This window comes from Ixodes scapularis, unplaced genomic scaffold, assembly GCF_016920785.2.
Source record: "Ixodes scapularis isolate PalLabHiFi unplaced genomic scaffold, ASM1692078v2 PGA_scaffold2__306_contigs__length_199485367, whole genome shotgun sequence".
NCBI lineage: Eukaryota > Metazoa > Arthropoda > Arachnida > Ixodida > Ixodidae > Ixodes > Ixodes scapularis.
Window position 1 is genome coordinate 111833709 of NW_024609857.1, and position 14635 is coordinate 111848343.

General features: G+C 44.2%; 1 pseudogene; it reads left to right on the top strand.

Annotated features, from left to right (window-relative positions):
• Window positions 1-314: 314 nt before the first annotated feature.
• LOC115324677 lies at window positions 315-1989 on the top strand (annotated as a pseudogene).
• The last annotated feature ends 12646 nt before the right edge of the window (window positions 1990-14635 follow it).

The window sequence follows — 14635 nt, forward strand, 5'->3', positions numbered from 1 at the left end:
CTAAATTTTAAAAAATCAATTATAACTATTAAATGAGATAATTGTCAGTTCTCTATCTTTCACAGTTGTTTTGGACCGCTATCGCTACATTTTGTTAGAGACTGAGCATTCGCTGATGCATAGTTTTTACTATAGGATGAAAAAAAAAACAGCATTTTGTTTTCTGGGACAGCAAGGAATCCCATAGAATAATTGATTGATAATTTTCAAATATGACCCTTAACAATACTAAACATGTCAGCTAGTTTACACACGTAAACGCTGAACAGTGACTTGACTTTTCAGGGATGGAACCTCACTGCGCGATTGGGTTCTCGGACGATCTGGACTGGAGACCCATGCTCTTTCAAGACTCCGCCGTTGCACAGAGTTCTTGTGCTCTCTGTTGCGTACTCTCCAGGGAAGCGGTCGGACTACCCTGTGGCCACATTCTTTGTATGGACTGTCACGCAGAGTGTGTCAGAGGTGGCAATGTCTGCCCGCTAGACAGAACAAGGTTCAGTGAGGAGGAACTTGATGAACTTAACGCGTCAGATTATATTCAAAAGTGCAAGGTAACGTCACAAATATGTTTTCTATTGTGTTAATAATGTGCCGAGTTAACAAAGATGATTATGGGTAGAATCTTTGCCAATTGTCATCTTACCCTCCTCAATTAGAGAGCTGAATGGTAACCGTAACCACAAAACTGCGCTATATAAAAGAACTGTCTTCCAGCGTTTATTTCAAGTAGGCGCGCTTCGTTTTACCCTTAACCAGAGCGCAGCCGACGCTTGTAGCCCAATGAAACCAACCAAACAGCGTCAACAGTGCAACCCCGTGGTTGTCTTTATCTTTCTGTACATGTTTTATTATCAGTTAAACTAAAGAAGCGCAGTGAAGGGCCCCTGACTTGCGCTTTTAGTAAGAGTTCGCGTTTGTACGTGCTCTAACCTCTGACTGCGCTTTTACTTGCTATGTAACGAAGCATAGTGTGTTTTCTTCTTTTTCTTTCCACAAGGTGCCCTGCACGAACCTATCCTCAGGTTGCCAGTTCGTCGGTCCCGCAGCCTCTCTTCTGGACCATTACAAAAGCTGTGCCTTCCACGCCGTACCTTGTCCTCACTGTCACACTTCCGTGCTGCGAAGGCGCATTCTAGAACACTGTAGAGAAGACTGTAGCGCTCAGCCAGCACATCGTCGCACAGTTGGCGAAGGTCCCAGTACGCCACTACTCGACTGCATCAAAAAGGCCCGTAATGAACTGAAAGGAGCTTTAAGCAAGATCACCAAAGACATGATTTCACTGCAGACTACTCTGAACAGGTGCTGCGAAAACATAAAAGCTGAAAGCGCGACAAACAGGCAACAGTGGGACGCCCTAGATGACAAATACGTTGAGCTCAGTTCAATCTGCGCAGCAGGCTTCGCGGAATTTAGAGAGCACTTGAGGAATGAGCTTCCTGAGCAAAGTACCAAGCTGGTTGCAGCCACGAAAGCGGTGTCATTGGACGTGAACTTCTTTTGCGGACCCAAAACGATGCGCTGGCATTTTAGGGGTTGGGAAGACATGAAGCAGCAACCGTTGGACGAGTGGCTGGCGTACTTCGATAGTCCTATAAGAGATCTGTACGGCTATAAAATCTCCCAGTGCATTGAACTTCCACGGAAGAATAACGAGATGTGCTTTGGCTGCTCCATTAACATACAACCAGGAAGCAATGATTCTGAGCTCGAGTGGCCATTCAGCGTGGTCTCTTCAATCGGCATGATCCACCCAGGAAACAAACCAAATGTGATTTCCTGCCAAGTGGACGCTAGTAAGCACCCAAAGTCGCCAAGCTTACAAAAGCCTATGGGAATAAAAAAAAATTAGGTTTTGGCACTGAGAAGCTGTGCACATCTGAGAAACTTGAAAAGGAGGGTTTTGTGGCTAACAACGCGCTTCATGCGTTTTTTCAAGTCGAAAGGAGTTCTTCCTCTTCCCTAAGCTCAAAGTGCACAAAATGACCAGTTTTATGTTACGTGATTTTATTAAACGGGAAATTAAAGGGACTGTTATAACCCTAAATTCAGAAGTAAACAACGAAATTATAGTGAGAGCGCGGGGCGTCAAATCGCGAAAGAAAAAGAAAAAGGTGACAGGGCGACAAAGCCTCAAACTCAGCTAAAAGTTTATTCAGTAATCCTCTATTGTATACATCATACACCCTAGGTCGCCACCCCTTCTTACACAAAAGGTCAATCCATTCACTCAGCCCAAACCCAAGCCGATTCCTGCTGCGAACACAGAACTCTTCGGCCCTGCCACTTGTCCCTCCTTCTCTGAACAAAGGCAGTTTGCATCGCCTCACCAACACCCCCCATAGACGCTTACAGAGACAACCGGGACGCCCTCCGCCAAACAAACAGAGACTTACCTCCACTTCGAAACGTCCCCCTTTCTTTGTACACTCTACAGCTTCTTGCATCTCAGCAACGCATACAAAACCTTCCTAGATTTTTTTTTTTTTTTTTATGTGCTGGAGTTGAGGCGTTTGATTGAGGCGGCTTGCCGTTCTCACCTTTGAATGACTATAATCGGAGTCTATGCATCTGGAAATTATTTTTAGAAAACTTCTACATCACGAGCCAGCCCACTCGTGTGTGAAATAAGGGTAGTTTGTGAAAAGTAACAATCTAAGTGCCTTCCGCTAATGCCAACACGAAAGAGCAAATTAATTCTTCAACACCGAATTATGTTTCAGCGCTTTAACCTGAACAAGTCATATTTTAATCGGCACATTGAAGATGTGCTCACTACAGCCCTGTGAATTGAATCAATATATTTAATATCAAACAATATCCTACGGATAGGGTTCGTCCAGCAAACTGGAACAATGAGAGTTTGGGTTCACAAGTGTTTCGATCAAACCCCGTGGCAATTTAAGGTTTATTGTATATTACCGACCTCGAAGTCCACAAACCAGTGAAACTTTAAAATGTTTTTTCGTTCGTTTGTTTTGTTTTGTTTGTTGTTGTTTTTGTCACTTGGAATTCATAATAATACTTCCTTGGGAATTATGCTCCATCGGCATGATTTTGAAAAATGAAATATTGTATGCATTCTGAACAGCGCACACATATTTTCTTGCCAGTTTATCATCTGATAAAAAAGCCAACTGACATTTGTATCAAATGAAACAGATACCAGCTGTGGCGTTTTACATATTTTCGCTTAGCGCAGTTGTCTTTTTTCTTGTTTCATACCCCTGCTCTAATGCCATCGAGTGATGCAGCTCGTGTTTTGTATAAATAAATAAATCGTTTCATGAAACTGTTTCCTCATTCTAAGATAGCTTATTCTTTCCGTATTTTTTTCTGTCACCAGTTTTATATAATATCCCTTTCGCTCGCTCTCCTTGCCTCTCTTTCTTTCGCTTCATTTCTTTTTTCCTTTCATTTCTTTTTTTTTTTTTTCTTTCCTTCGCTCGTAAGCGTCTTTAAACATGGAGTTCTGCTCTATTGATTATTAAAATAGAGCCCGCCACGTGAAGCTCTTTACGAAAATAAACGCTGGTAGAAATGAATTAACCTTCAGCGAGCCATCTTGTACTTCGGCGCTTAGAAATTCAAATTAGAGGCAAAGATATCGAGAACTGTGCGGTCTTACCAACTTGCTTATTAATGCCCAGTTTTTGAGCGTCATATTTCTCATTCAATAGCCTAAGCCCTAATGTATTCGCGCAAAGAGTAGGGTCTTAGGACCATTGAAACACGCTTTCGTTTGCTGATAAGAGTAGATATTAAAAGCTCCTACGCTCATTTCTCGAAACTCCTTACTGTGATAAAGAAAATTAATTATCCCGTATTGCGATTCCTTCAGGGCTCTTGTGGTTCTCTAAAAGTCTTCTACAGTCATTCGATTTCTCGAAAACAATTAGAGAAATGACGTCCTTACCTGCATTTGACCCACAGTTTTCTCGCAATATCCGCAGGCATAGGCCGCAAGGCAAACACTTTTGAGGTTTTGTCGTCACACGCCTCATACATTAACAATGGTTGGATCATATGTGTCCTTTGTGTCGATGCTTGCAGTGGCATTCACATCGTCTCTCCTCGTAGGTGAGCCAAAGTCCAAAATTTCCAGAAACTCCCAGCTTATGACATGGTATTAACAATTAAAAAAAACACGAGTATTGCCTTCGAGACAAGTAAATAACGCTGAGATTAACATTTGGTACAACGTTTGAGATGACGGAAGCTATTTGTCCAGCTCTTATTAGCTTCATTCGTAAGCTGCTGCCGCAGATATTTTTTTCCTGGTTGAGAACGCTTGACCTAACTGAAGCATTTGGATTGTGAAGAAGGCTGTTGATCGAACGGTAGAAATTTTGTTTGCCTAGGGAGTATCTTTATTCGTTACGATAGGGAAGGAACATTTGCGTACGTATCTCCAAAATGACGGTATTTGATTCAGGAGACATCAATCGCCTTCTGAGGCAGACTTACTTCCCTTTGTCTAAAAAGCTACACAGCAAATTGGACCTTTCATCGAACAACAAATTTACGAATTGTTCTGACGCGTTTAAACCAAACTTACGTACTGAGCATTTTTCATTCTGCAAGCAAAGTAGGCTATCCTTATGGCATTTTGCTCACAATGATTTAAATGTCACCATATGGTGGATTTTTTTTTACCAAATCAAAGTGTAGAAAGTTATATGTGTGTCCCTCCTTGTCTTGTCCTTTTTGCGCTGTTTTTTCATCAAGCCACTAAAGACCAACGCAAGGTAACGCAAAGTCATTTTACACCCGTACGTGTATGTCCGATGAGTGCAACAGTACTTGCCGTAAACAATAAGGCCTTGCTCGCAACATTTGCGAGCTAAATAACCTTAATAATTAGCTTGAGAATGCGATATGGCAACAACGCGGCGCTTTTACACTAATGTTGGCGCGTCTATCGGCAGAGAGATTTCCAAATGAATGCGTCTTCTCTGGATCACTGGTCGAAGAAGTGGTTACAGAAACCCTGGCAGCTTCTGATGTTGTGCTGTTCAGCTCTGGCAGCGAGAATCGTAAGTGCTATTCCGCCCCTGTAATCCAGCAATACACTATGTATATTGGTGTAACATGGTTATTTCTCAGGTAAAAGCACAGTATTTTACATCCTTGACCTTGTTTGTTTTTTCTGTCGTCAGTTAATGTTCCTCAATAATTTGACAACTGTCCCTTATCCTTCTAGAGACGTAACTTTATTTTCAATTGATTGAGCCCCCTAAAGCAGGCCGATTGCTAACTTTCTCAAAATAATTAAATTGTCCCATTGGTTTTGTAGATAAATAACCAAATATTCTTAAATCTTACAGAAGCCTTGTGCTTACTCGATGGTGATCATGTGGGACTGGATTGTGCCTTTATATGCCAAAACTATATAAAACCGATCATTGTGCTGTGGAAGGCATTCTACTGGGCCATGAAACGCTTTCTATGCATGTGCAGTAGCTCTGTTCTGCGGGATACCAGACGCTACCGATATGTCCAGAGTCCCGTGACTTGGTTTATTTTTGCATGGGTGCATAAGCGCTGAAGGCGGAAAAATAAACGTTATTTGATTTCTTAAAACCAACGGGCCTGCTTCGGCGTGGCATGCTGGGTACGCCTAGAGACGTGTGCCAAGTCCGGTCAACTTGAAATATGTCTGCACAGATTGCAGCACCGTACCTCCGGGCAGAGTTCCCCGTTGGCTCGGTTCAGGATTCCAGGCCTTGGGGTCAGTCTTCGTTGTCTAGGTTTGCCCTGGCACTGCTTCGGTGTGTCTCGTAGGCCTCACAGATCCACGGCTTCCTCTATACTCACGACCGCGGCATCCGGAGCGCGCCTACCGGGAGCGCTGTTCCCTGATGCGGCCGATAGATATTTTCCCGACGCCCCACTGGATGCCGCCGAGCTGTGTTTGTTGATTTGCCTTTGTCTTTTGTCCGCATTGTTTCCCTTTTCCAGGGATTACTATCGTTATACTTTTCCAGCTCGCTTGCGCCTTTGCATTGATTTGCATTATCATCACGCTGTAACTCAGCTGTTCAAGATGTGCTAGAAATTCGTGGGGTAATGGGCATCTGCGCGAACGGTGCGGTCGCAAAATGTTTATGAATGGTTTGCATTCACCCAATTATTGAGCACCAGTTTACCAAATGCAAGACACTACTCTCAAAGCACCCCTTAAGAAAAAAAAGGGAAGTAAAACAGAGCTTAAACTGAGTTCTATTTTACTCCACAAGGTGTCGTAAAAAAAATTGTATGAATAAATGAATAAGCCAATTAACGAAGTGTCATGAAAGTTTTCACAAAAGTGTCTTTAGGTGGTGCATTTATCACGCTCGAATTTTGTAAATGCAAATGTCTTTAAAAAAAAACACTTTTCTATTGTTTTAATCTCTGGGAGGAAGACAGAAGCAAACCGTCGGAATGACGCTGCTACTCGTGTATGGTACCACACACACTCGGATCTTCTCAAACTTCTTTAGGGTGTTCATCTTTTAAAAAAAAAAGTTCAATGTGTTAGTATTGTGTGCTGTCAATATGAGTAGCAGCGTCACTCTGACGGTTTGCTTCCGTTCGCCTACCGCGCCTGAGAAAAAAAAAGTGATTCTTTTCTTCTATAGACGAACACGGCGTTTACAAGCAAACCCGCTTTGGCCACACCAGGTGTGGGCACTGCGCATGCGCAGAAACCAAATTCAGGAGACGTTGAAGGGTCTGCGCATGTGCAGTACCGACAGCAGTGCCAGGGCAGTGGCGTCACGTCAGTGAGCTGAGTTGGTCTATAATAATAGGAGACACGTAGCGATAAAAAAATATAGAAAACAACAAGTCTCAAACACAGCTTCCAGTTTATTTGAACAACGAACGCTCTTATATATACGGCAAGATCCTCTCCACCAAGGAAGAAGCACCTTCTCTCCACTAGATCACCGAAAACCGGACACTCAGACAGATCCAAAATGATTCAACATTTTTCTTTTCTGAAGAACTACACTCAAAGATTTTGGGCATGGTCAATTCACCACCTGAACACGCATTTAGGATACGTTCCATGGCACTATCTTCACTGGCTTATTTGTACAATTTTTTTACACCCAAATGGTATCGAGAGCACGCCCTGTATATTGGGAGAGGAAGCAAAAAAAAATGTATGCGTCTCCAGCGTTCGTATTGAATCCAATTTTTATTAACTATATATTCCAAACATTGTGCAATGATAACACATGTTCGCCTTCCATCAACTGAAGAGAGGCCATAACGAACTTTCAAGCGAGAGAGAGGCCCGTTCCAGCAACGCGTTCTCTGGCCAAACATTTTGTACCAGTGATTTGTAAAAAATGTGGATGACTTCAAAATTTCTTGGTTTACAGACTTCTAAGATGGTTTAACAGACTCAGCCTAATGAAACCAGCCTGGGAGTTTGTGTGTGTGTGTGCGTGCATGCGTGCGTGCGTCCCCCGGGGGGGGGGGGATGGTGGGAGGGGTTTATAGGTTACTGATTACTGTACTTCATAAACTCCAACATCTGAGGTGTACTCTAATAGACCTATTGCCAAATTACCCAAGCATCAAGGAGAATGCAGGGATTGGTGTTCCACGCGCCGCACGCGCTGGCCTCAGCAGTAGTAAATTTTCTAAAGCTAATGGTAAAAGAATTGCATCTTGCACGCGCGCTGGTCAACTCTTTATTTTGGTTATTTACTTCGAATAATTTATGCAGGGAAGGCGTGAGCGTGTGGCGCGTGGAACCCCAATCACTGCATTCTCCTTGATGCTCGGGTAATTTAGCAATAGGTTTATTACAACACTGGCAGCTTACTCCAGATTGATGACCAACCCGACGAAAGGCAGATGCAGGTATGAAACCCGCCACGGATGTACCGAGGATCTATATAAAACGTGAACCGTTTTTTGTTTTTGTTTTCTCACCGCAAAAATATTTAACACGCTAGCGATTGGGACCACATGCCAAAGTTACGGAACTCGCCGTTATCTGGTTTGAAAGTTGTAATCAATTTTCTGACCTTTTCAATTATGATAAATGGCGCGCGTTCCCGGTAGCGGACGCCTCACACCCATGTATGTGCGGATTTTGTTAGCCGCCATTTCCTCATGCAAAATGTACGAAAATGTGTTATAACGTTTGGATTATATAACGGAAAGCTCTGAAACACTGCCGTCTGCTCCCGACGAGGGACCGAGCGTTCCGCCAAGCGAAGATCCTTTTTGCAGCAAGGAAACCAAAATGCATATTTCTCCCCAACGCACAATATGTTTACAATAAGTACCGTGGTCGGATGATGTTGGTGCTTTAACAGTATTAAAGCAACACGCGATCTGAAGAAACGGAGGCAAACGTGGAAGTGAACGCATCATACAATGCGTGTAAAAGGCATCCGAAGAGCATACAACAGCCGACGACAACTGCGGAGGTGCATCTGAAATGCACCGCCATCTCTCGGAAGTATTGCAGAGCAGGGAGCGACCAAGGCGGGCACAGTGACTCTCGCAGGTGACGTGTCTAAGTATAGAGGAGTTTGTACAGACATCCATATGAGATCTTGGAGTCTTGGTGGAACGTCTCCTTCCTTGGCAGTGAAGGCATCTGGGAGTAATTTGATACGATGGGTCTTGTTTAGCTTCCCTGTTGTCCCCACCATTGTTGGAGAAGGTGGGGCGTAATCAGACTTGGGAAGTAATCTGTTACAATTGTAACGGAATACTTGTAATCCGCTACTTTTTGAAGTAATTTTGTAATTGCCACGTTACTTTTTTCCGGAAGTAATTTGTAATGTAATTTCGTTTCAAAATATTGGTAACGGACTACTTTAATTACCATTTACTTTTTTTTTTAAATATGAGCATAAAACAGTAACTGTAGCGATAAGAGCAGAAAATGCAGCAGCATAAAGAGAGTAAGTTCTACAAAATAGAAAACATTGGGAAGGAAAGAATAGCCGAAAAGAAAACACGATTTTTTGTATGACCGGTTACTAGAACCACTAGAAAAACGGGTAAGTTATGTACAAATATACGAAAGATAAAAGATCAAGTAAGACAACGCTGAGTAAGCTCTCCGTCGCCTTCCATAGTATTTTTCTTCTTCTCCCCGGCAGGAGAAAGCTCTTCGTGCTTAATTGTTTTTGTCTTTTACACCATTTCAACCTTTCCAACTTCTTCGACGTCTCCCGCCACCTGCACACTCTAAAAAAAGTGTGTGCGTCTACTTTCACGCACAAAACTTGGAGAGCCAATCACCGCAACTTAAGGAGGCAGCTCAGCGAATGACGATGCCGAAGCATATGTTTAGACCAAAAAACGCAGTCTGAGTTGTGACATTAAGCAATGCAAGCGTGACGTTTTGCATTGCTTAATGTCACAACTCAGACTGTGTTTTTTTATCTAAACAGATGTTTCGGCATCGTCATTCGCTGAGCTGCCTCCGTAAGTTGTGCTGATTGGCTTTCCGAGTGTTGTGCGGAAAAGTAGACGCACAGACTTTTTTTTAGAGTGCAATGAGATCAAATGCGGGTCGATACCCCTTCGATTCGCAGGTTCACAACTCGCGTAACAGACGGTGTAGCCTCACGTGAGGGGGTCGAATTCTCCTTGTCTTTGATGTGCGCTACTTTATTCTAGCACGCTCTTCAGGCACGGCTGAAAAACGCCCGGCACGAGGCCAATAGCATCGTCTTCGAGGTTAGGGACGATACTTCTTTTGGTTTACTTGTCCGGGGCATGGTGGTCGAGTGCACTCCTCACTTTACAGTGAACTGTCAACATAAAGGGGAAAAGGGGGGGGGGGGGGGGGTTAGGCAATCTAAGGAGTGCTGAGAGAGAGAGAGAGCGAGAGAGCGCTTAAGTGGTGTGATCCTCTATTGTTTTGTGAGACCGATGGCCACCGCTTCTCTCGCTCTCTATGCCCTCTCCTCCCCTGGCCTCCACGAATATTGGTATGAAAGTGAGAGCCGATCAACGATCGATAACCCGTAACCGCCACTTTTTCTCTGACTGGTCGAGTTTTCGGTCATAGAGTGTCCGTCGCGTCCATAGCCATCTCTAATAAGATCTTCGAAATTCAGGGCATTAAGGAGAACGGAAACCTTCAGTCTCAGTGCATACTTTGCTGGCCACAAAGAAAACCGCACATTGTAATGTGCGAGAACAACAAACTCTAATCTAGGGAAACATATCAAAGTAAGCTGGGACACCTGCATTTTGCATTGGGTTCACAGTGTAACGTTAGAACCAAGTTTTTCGTTTCCTTTCTTCTTTTTTTTTTTTTTTTTTTTGATGAATAACAGGTGAACCACTTGAGTCAAAAGAGAGCTTTCGTAGATTGCTTCTTTAGCTCCGAATCTCCAAGCGGAGGTAGACGCTGCTACTGAGCATGCGCACCGCTAGCTTTGTCTGGAGAATTCCAGATATCATTTCCGGAGGCCGTTAGCTAGCGGGATGGCGGGCGTGGTTGCAGCTTTCGGTGACTTGTACATTTAGTTTTAAAAGGACTACCATAATGCGGCCGTATGAGAAATGAAAAGTAGTGTTGCAGAACATTTTAAGAAAATATAAAATTGAATTTATTGTTTTCTAGATAAGTGTACGGAAAAAGTAACGGGAAAGTAATTTGTAACGTAACGAGTAAAGTAATATGTTACTTACGGATTACCTTACTCTGTAAGTAACGGAGTAAATTAATCTGTTACTTACGGACTACTTTACTCTGTAAGCAATCCGTAAGATTACTTACGGAATAAGGAATCTTACGGATTACTTACTCCGTAAACGGGTTACTTTACAGCGAAAGTAATTTGTAACGGTAATGCAATACATTTCAGGCTCAATAATTTGTAACTGTAATCCATTACAATTTTCAAGTAACGAACACAAGTCTGGGCGTAATGCCCCACCTCGACCTTTCTGTTTTAACGCGTCTGAGTAGGACTGCCTGATATCTCCGGAACCGCTTCGAGATGCGGTCCGGTTCTCGAGTAAGGCAAGATCTGAGTTATTTGACCCCTTTACGCTTAATGTTGCTAGCCGTGGTTTCAGGGTAATAGGTTTCTTCATTTCCTTGAGGTGACATCTGGTGGTTGTCGGGTGGGTGAAATGTGCAAGCGCTGTTCAGAAGGGGGAAGTCTTAAGAATTCGGCGGCATGCATAGCCTTAGCTCCGAAAAGGGGGGGGGGGGGGGGGGGGGGGGGGGGGGGGGGGGGTTGGAAGGGGGGGGGGAGGGGAATTCGGTTCCCCATTGTATGCTGACATTTGTTTCAGCTTGGAAGGACTGCAAGGCAGGGCTCAGCAAGTCTCAGAAGTGCGTTCAATATACCTCAAACTCTGGGGCTGCAGACAAGGTGTTCCGGTTGCGTCTTTTCTATACATTACAGGACTATTAGCGTTGTTTGCGATTCGGCTTTTTTCGGCGTCTCGGTGGAGGAAGCGTGGGCCGTTGTTTCCCCCTTCGAGTGCGTGTATTGCTCTGGTTGAAAGGTGCCATTTCGTCGATACGTCCGCGTGTATGATGAGAGTGGCCCGAAGTCTTGTAGGAAGCATTCAACTTCATTTACGTGCTTCTTCGCGCAGATTTTACTTTTCTTGCTCTCTTCGGTTCCTACGTTTCTGCAGAGAGATAATAATCTGATGTTGCTCAACTCTCAAGGTGGAAACCAGGTGGTCAAGTGACACGGACCGCAGTAACAGACTGAACAAGTTTTAATCGCGGAAACGAAGTACTCAATTTAGTAATCCCCCATGTCGTCAGTGTTTGCTGACAAGTCACTGTATACAATAAAAGAGATAGTCTGGTATGCTTAATCATAACACTCGTCCCTTCCTACGCTGATAAGCACCGCGGTGCCCGGCGTATTCCACACTCTAAGAAATGTCTGCGTGACTACTTACCCGCAAAACACTCGAGCCAATCTCTCCGATCTACTAAATCAGCTCAGGGAACGATGGGGCGAAACATCCGTTTAGACCTAAAAATTAAGTCTGCGCTGTAACATTACGCTATGCAAGCATGACGCTTTGCATTGCGTAATGCCACAGCGCAGACTTCATTGTTAGGTCTAAACGGATATTCCGTCTCATCATTCGTTGAGCTGATTTCGTAGATCGAAGATATTGACTCTTCGAGTGTTTTCCGGTTAAGTAGACGTGCAGGCGTTTCTTTGAGTGTAGATGACTGCCGGAGTAGTGGTGTCTCAAGACTTTTCGGTGTAGTTGATACTGATAGTATTGATATTGGTAGTTGATATTGATAGGGTTATTGATATCCCTGGGGCGCTATACAGGGTGTGCGAAGGTAAACGCAAACAAATACTGGCCGAATTTCCGGGGAGAGTATTTTATTTCCGGTTGGCAATAGCTTCTGCCTGTTTTTGAGGACCCTGATTCAATGGCGCATACTTGAAAAAAAAGTATCACCGCCGAGGACTAAATGCGGTACCCCCTGAAATTCCCGGATACGGGATCGACATCATTTCCTGTTCTCTTGGGTGAAAAGAAAGAGCACTAGTCCCTCAAGGAAATGACAAATCTGCCGAAAGTATTGTAGGTGCATCTTCAGCACCACCCATCTGGCTAGCCTTGTTCATGTAAGAGAGAGCGACTTTAAAGCTACAAATCCCTAAATGCGTTCAGTTACTTCATGAATGTCAAGGCATCGGCGGTGGGCGCCCACCTCCCCCAGGCGCCGAAGATACGCACTGAGCCTTGGTTTTAGCGGACAAACTTCAGAAAGTTTTCATTACGGTTCCTTCAGCGCGACGCGAGTCCGTATGCACAATTTTCTAGTGTTTTTACTCTTTTTTTTTTGTAATTTTTATTAAAGGTTTCTTTCCCAGATCGGTGTGCAGATTGCTTTGTACGTGCTTTAATGGTCCGTCGCTGTACTGAGTTGGTCAGTCAAGGCGCCGCGGCGCTGGCATCGTGTTCTCGCGTTTGTCGCGATGCGCCCTCTGTCGGCAGCACACCTAAAACCGTCTGCCAATGCGCTTCGTCCTGCGATCACGCAGGCTGTGCAGCGACGATGGCGTCCCTCCTCTCGAGATAGACGAAGTAACATCACTTGTGACATTTTGTTCGTACCGGTAGGCACCGGCAACTTAAAAGCACGACACTGCGGCATTTCTAGAGCATAGCTCTCACGGAATCGCTCGCTGTGAACCAAGAGTCGTCGCGCAACCACCCAAACGCAAGGTGAACATAGGAGAAGCGGAAGTATTTCTCTCTCGTGCGGCCCGCACACCCTGCAAAGACTCGGTCGTCAAACGTAAAGATGGCGTTGAAAGTTCACGAAGAGCGCCGATTGGACTTTTTCAACGAAGCGCTGTTTTATCGTTGCGAGACTCCAATAATAGAGCCCAGTAAACCAACGGCTGCAACTTTCCGGTTGACGACTCCAGCGCCCCTGCTGCGCTGGAGTCGCAGCAGGCTGGTTATGCTTGCCGAGTTGATTGGCTTACTAAACACAAAAGGCGGTAGTACAAAAGCACTTTGGTCTACGAAGAAGATTCAGCAAGAGAGGCGCTATAAACGAATCTGGCACCATGTCTGGATTTGTGCCGGCTTGATGAGTACAACATCACGCTCGCTGTACCCGCGCAAGTAGCGTTTTAAAGTTAGATCTCCTTTTTTTTTTTTCGTCTCGTCATTCTTCGTTGTAGACCTTTGCTAAAGTACTCAAGCACCAAAGAGCATGCTGCGAACTACCCAGCATTAAACTTGATGCTCGGGTAATTTAGCGATAGTTCTGCTGCAGTGATTGCCTCACAGTGTCCTCAATGAGAAAGTATAGGCACGCAGGCGTTTTCAGACGTGCTTGTTTGATTCAGTATTGGTTCGACCAAGATTGTGGAAAACATAATTCGCTGATTTACATAACTAAATTATTGTGGTACAAAAGAATTCTAATATTTAAAATATCGACAGCGGAGAAATATTGTGACGTACATGACCCGCTTCTAATTTAATAACGCGGACTGTGGAGTGGTGAAACACTGTTAACTTATACAGCACGGGACATCAATACCGTCTTGATTGAAAAACCGGTACAAGAAATAAAAATAAAAATGTTGTCCGAATAACTTTTACAATGAGTAATGGAAGGGGATCCTGCACTAACGGTAATTTTATGTTAAATTTAAAAAAAAACAAATTGTTCTTTCGTTTGAATAAAAACGCGATAACAAAGATTTTTCAAAAACGTTACTTCGGCTCCCTAATGATTACGTCATCCTTATGTTTAAAGAATAAAAGTACAGATCGATGTGTCCTTGGCCATGATCTCGGTTTATAGATGCGTTGTCGCCCTATTTTAGTTCTCTCGAAACTACCGGTTGTGGTCGAAAAGTCGGTTTCCAGATTGCTAGCGGGCAAGACTAGTTTCATGACCGAGTTTTCCGGCGCTCCTTGGTTTGAAGCATGTACTTCCAGCGAGAGCGCTTCTTCCGCGAATGTGCTTGTCACAGACGTAATCTCGATCTCGTGCCTCTAATTTTCGCAACGGCCGAACCAGATTCGCGTACTTGACGTCTTCGTGCCTCTTGCCCGGGATGCGACTTCTATAGTGAAGTCACACCGATGACGTCTTGGTGGTCGCAACAGTAGATGTCTGACCGTGGTGCTG